Source organism: Mandrillus leucophaeus, unplaced genomic scaffold (genome assembly GCF_000951045.1).
Source record: "Mandrillus leucophaeus isolate KB7577 unplaced genomic scaffold, Mleu.le_1.0 Scaffold542, whole genome shotgun sequence".
In the NCBI taxonomy this organism is placed as follows: domain Eukaryota; kingdom Metazoa; phylum Chordata; class Mammalia; order Primates; family Cercopithecidae; genus Mandrillus; species Mandrillus leucophaeus.
Genome location: NW_012105831.1, coordinates 469,045 through 475,099, shown reverse-complemented (window position 1 = coordinate 475,099; position 6,055 = coordinate 469,045).

Here is a 6,055-nt window from a genome sequence, read left to right as displayed (position 1 = left end):
ACACCTAAAAGAAATGTGTGCATCTTATTTAGATTTTGATGTAAACAAAACAACCATAAAACATATTTTGAGGCAATTAGGGAAATTTGATTATTGATAAATCATTTGATATTAGTGAAAAATTGTTAAGAGTGATAATGACATTATGGTTATGTAAGAAAGTGTCCATATTTTAGAGATGCTAACAGAAGGGTGAAGAAATAAAATGATATGACTTTTGTGTTTGCTTAAGTTACTTTGGTAAAGAAAGAAATAATAAAAAGAACTAAATGAAACATATTTGTTGAAGATCATTTGACCATATACACAAGAGTTTATTTCTGGGCTCTATTTTATTCCTTTGGTCTGTTTGTCTGTTTTCATGCCAGTACTACACTGTTTTGATTACTATGACTTTGTAATATACTTTGAAATCAGGAAGTGTGAGTCATTTAACTTTGTTCTTTCTTTTCAAAATTGTTTTGGCTATTAAAGATCTTTTGATATTCCACATGAATTTTAGGGTAATTTTTTTTTATTTCTGCAAGAAAGACATTTAGATTCTGAAATAGGATTCCACTGAATCTATAGGTTGCTTTGGGTAGTATGTACATTTTTACAATATTAAGCCTTCCGGCTGGGCACAGTGGCTCACGCCTGTAACCCCAACACTTTGGGAAGCCAAGGCGGGCAGATCACCTGAGATCAGGACTTGGAGACCAGCCTGGCCAACATGGTGAAACCCTGTTTTTACTAAAAGTACAAAAATTAGTCATGCGTGGTGGCGGGCGCCTGTAATCCCAGCTACTTGGGAGGCTAAGGCAGCAGAATTGCTTGAACCCGGAGGGCAGAGGTTGCAGTGAGCCAAAATCGGCCATTGTACTACAGCCTGGGCGACAAGAGCGAGATTCCATCTTCCAATTCATAAACACACAATGAGGCCGGGGTCGGTGGCTCACGCCTGTAATCCCAAGACTTTGGGAGGCCGAGGCGGGTGGATCACGAGGTCAGGAGATTGAGACCATCCTGGCTAACATGGTGAAACCCCGTCTCTACTAAAAATACAAAAAATTAGTCATGCGTGGTGGCGGGCGCCTGTAGTCCCGGCTACTCGGGAGGCTGAGGCAGGAGAATGGCGTAAACCCGGGAGGCGGAGCTTGCAGTGAGCCGAGATGGCACCACCGCACTCCAGCCTGGGCGACAGACCGAGACTCCGTCTCAAACCAAAAATTAAAATTAAAAATAAAATAAAATAATAAAATAAAATAAATTCTTATTCTGTAGTATTTCATAGGATGGATGTCCAGAAGCAGAATTACTGAATCAGTGAATAGAAATATTTTTGAGGTTCTTGATACACTGCCAAACTGCAGTTATTTTCCAAAAAGCTTTAATAATTTATATTGTCATTAGCAGTGGCAAGATCTTCTTTTACCACAACTTTATTCAAATTAAGAATTGTGTATGTATGGGTGTTTCAAAAAAAGATACCTTAAATTTGCAATTCTTCAAGTACTTGTGAGATCACATTTTCCTGTTTTTCATATTTGTCTCCTAAAAGCATATTCTTTATTATGAATTGACTTTTCAAGATTTTTGTTCATTTCTCTATTAGGGCATGATGATTTTTCATTTGTGTTCTTTTTCAATTATTCTTTTCTTTTTCCTTCCTTCCTTCCTTCCTTCCCTCCCTCCCTTTCTTTTTCTCTTTCTTTCTTTCTTTCTCTCTTTCTTTCTTTTTCTTTCTTTCCTTTTCTTTCTTTTCTCTTTCTTCTTTCTCTTTCTCTTTCTTTCTCTTTCTTTTTCTTTTCCTTTCCTTTCTCTTTCTTCTTTCTCTTTCTTTCTCTTCCTTTCCTTTCTTTTTCTTTCTCTTTCTTTCTTTTTCTTTCTTTATTTCTTATTGTAATCTGATTTCTTTCTTATTGTAATCTGATTTCCTCAGTATTAAAGTAACAAATTACCACAAATTTAGCAACCAGCATACATGCGTTACCTCACAGTTCCTGCCAGTCACGAATCCAGGCAAGGCTTAGGAGGGCCCCCTGCTTCAGGGTCTCTCATTAGGGCTTCAATCAAGGTGTTGGCCAGTTCTGAGGTCTCATCTGAAGACTCAAGGATCTGCTTCCAAAGTCATGTCATTGTGGGCGTAACTTCAGTTCTTTTCAGGCTGTTCGGCTGAGAGCCTCAGCTCCTTTCTGGCTGGGCCACCAGCCGCCCTCATGTCCTTGCCACATGGGCTTCTCCAAAGGGCAGCCTCCAACATGGCTGCTCCTTCCTCAAGGCTGGCAAGGGAGAGTCCACTGGCAATACAGAAATCAGGATCTTATTTAATCTATTTGTGGAAGTGACATCCCAGTACTGTTGCCAAATTCTAATGTTTGGGAGCAGTCACGGTTTCTCACACTCGGAGAAGGAGTTTTCACAAGGGCATGAAAAGCAGGAGGTGGGGACTCTTGGGGCCATTTTTGAATCAGTCCAAAGCACAAAAGCAACACAGCAGAATTAGTATGTGGGGACAGCCATAAAGTCCAGTCTTCTCACAAAGGAAGGCAAATAGTAGAAATATTTCCTAAAGAGTTGTATTAATTCTGTACAACATGAAAAGCACAAGCCAGCAGAAGTGACTGGTAAATCACATATCCCTAGCTTTCCCACATGGTGTCAGGATCACAAACTGTGTCGTGGAAATCTTCTGCAGGTCCTCTGCTAGAGCTAGGAAGCAGCTCTAGCTGGGACAGGAGGAGACCAGTGACTTTTCAGATTTTATGCAGGCTGGGGAGCAGGACAAAGAGAGGAGACAGGGGGCACTAGTGAGGCCTGTGGGCAGGACATTCAGTTCCCACCCCCACAGAGAATTCCATGAGCTCTGCCATTAAATATGATTGTAAATTACCAATCTATCATATGTTCCATATGAATCATTCTCTGTTGAAAGATGTTATTGTATCCCTAGTTCTGTTCTTTTGGTCACTTTAGTAAAATGATTTTAATGAGCAAATAGGGTTGAATGGCCTTGGTATCTATGGAACTTCAAATGAAAGGATGAGAACATTAAAATGGGCATTCTACCTTACAATGCACACAATAGTAGCTCAATAAACTTTCTAACCTCATCGCTTCTCAGCCTTTTGGCTAAGATCAAGTGTAAAATTTCTAACCTCAGCTATAGGGAAATGTATAAAGCCCTTCTATGCCATGTTCTTTAACACAACAGGATTTTGTATCTCTCAGACATACTGCCACCGCAAATGATAAAGATGACTTGCTAACAACCGGACGTGGTGGCTCATGCCTGTAATCCCAGCACTTTGGGAGGCTGAGGCAGGCAGGTCACAAGGTCAGGAGATCGAGACCATTCTGGCTAACATGGTGAAACACCGTCTCTACTAAAAATACAAAAAATTAGCTGGGCGTGGTGGCGGGCACCTGTAGTCCCAGCTACTCGGGAGGCTGAGGCAGGAGAATGGCGTGAACCCGGGAGGCACAGCTTGCAGTGAGCCAAGATTGCGCCACCGCACTCTAGCCTGGACGACAGAGCAAGACTCCGTCTCAAAAAAAAAAAAAAAAAAAAAAGATGACTGCTAACGTACACTGACAGTACAGAGGCTAAGAGTGCAGGCTCTAGAGTTGGACTGCTTTGATCCAAACACTAGCTGGGACTACAAGCATGAGTCACCACACCTGGCCTGGTGCTGGCTACTCTCATATGCTGAGTACTGTTCTAAATCTTCACATACTCTCTCTGGTTTTTATTCTTAAATTTCAGACGGAAGAAGTTTAATATAAAAAAACATGTATTTAGATAAAAAATTCTGCAAACAAAATACAGGAGTTCCCCCTTAACCACAGAGGTAGTGCCAAGCCCCCCAGTAGATGCCTGAAAGCATTTCAGACTGAAGAAGTTTAACATACAAATGTTGTATTTAGATTTTTAAATTCCACAGATAAAGTACAGAAGTTCCTCCTTATCCACAGAGCTGGTGCCAAGACACCCTGGGTGCCTGAAACCACAGATAGAACCAAACTGTATACATACTACATTTGTTCCTGTACATACACACCTATGATAAAGTTTAATTTATAAGTTAGGTACACCAAGAGATTAATATTATATTATATTTTAATAATAAAATAGGACAGTGGTAGTCATATACTGTAATAAAAGTTACATGAATGTGGTCTCTCTGATTTCAAAGTATCTTATTGAACTGTGCTGCAGGTAACTGAAACCTCAGAAAGTGAAACCAGGGATAAGGCGGGGACTACTGTTGTGTCTAAACAGACTCATCCACATTTATTCAACAATTTGCCTTTTTAAATGTGATTCAGACATTTCTGCATGTGTACCATGAATTCAGTAGTTTTTGACTGTCGTAAATTTCCTTTTGGAAAAAGTAGGATGACACTGTCATTGCAGTGAAAGACCAGTAGATGGCCATCCACAGACCCACACAAATACCTGCAGTAAAAGTCTTTACAAGATAATTTTAAAAGACCTGCAAAAATTAGTAAAGAAAGGCTATAGATAGAGATATTGAAAACACAAATTTCATAAAGTTGTTAGGAATATTTCAAAAGTTAAAATGAACCTGATATCTAATTCAATGTTTTTCACACTGAAATCCTCTTCGGCTGTTGGAGGAAACATCTATTTGGGTACAACCTTCCCAGAGGGAATGTGCTTATTCTTTGATTAAGCCATCAGAGGATAAGTTATTTAGTAATTGACCTAAGGCTTTAAGTAGGAGCTAAAATATTCACCTACAATAGTGGCTGTCAACCAGGCATGATTTTTACCCACAGGGACTGTTGACAATGTCTGGAGGCATGTTTGATTGTCACCAGTGGAGGAGTGGGGTTGCTCCAAAACCTAGTGAATATAGAGGCCAGAGATGTCGCCAAACCTCCTAAATGCATAGGATAGTCCCCCAAAGCAAAGAATTATCCAGCCCCCAAAATGTCAATTGTGCTGAGACTGAGAAACCCTGATCTACCAGAATTTACCTCATGATATTGTTTATAAGACTGAAAAATAGGAAAACAAGCCTAACTGCCTAAAAACAGAAGACAGGTTCAACAAATCCTAAAAGAACCATTCATACAATTCATGATAACACCGTCATTAAAAGACATGTTGGCCAGGCGCAGTGGCTCATGCCTGTAATCCCAGCACTTTGAGAGGCCGAGGCTGGTGGATCACCTGAGGTCAGGAGTTCGAGACCAACCTAACCAACATGGCGAAACACTGTCTCACCTGAAATACAAAAGTTAGCTGGACATGGTGGCGGGTAACTGTAATCCCAGCAACTCAGGAGGCTGAGGCAGGAGAATCACTTGAACCTGGGAGGCAGAGGTTGCAATGAGCTGAGATCGTACCACTGCACTCCAGCCTGGGCAACAGAGTGAGACTGACTCCTTCTCAAAAAAGAAAAGAAACATACATTGAATGATGGAGTTATGTATTTTCTTCTTATTTTTGGCTTATTGTTGTTACTTTTTTCTCCAATGGATAGCTCACATTTAGTATTCAAACATAACTTTTTTTTTTTTTGAGACAGAGTTTTGCTCTTGTCACCCAGGCTGGATTCCATGGCGTGATCTCAGCTTACTGCAACCTCCGCCTCCTGGGTTCAAGCGATTCTCCTGCCTCAGCCTCCCGAGTAGCTGAGATTACAGGCACCCGCTACCATGCCCAGCTAATTTTTGTATTTTAGCAGAGACAGGGTTTCACCACATTGGTCAGGCTGGTCTCGAACTCCTGATGTCAGGTGATCCACCCACCTCGACCTCCCAAAGTACTGAGATTACAGGCGTGAGCCCAAATATAACATTTTAAAGAGAAATTGAGGGCCAAAGAAGCTGTTGGTTTTCAAGAGAAAAATGTGGCAAAGTGTTTGAAACTTAAACTAATAAACTTTAAAATTCCCAAACCCTACTAGATCCCACCTCCTGACTCTAGTAGTCTACTGTCTGTTTCTATAAATTTGACTTTTTTTTTGACTCCACATATAAGTGAACTCACACAGTATATTTATCTTTAGTAGAGACAGGCTTTCACCATGTTGGCCAGGCCAAT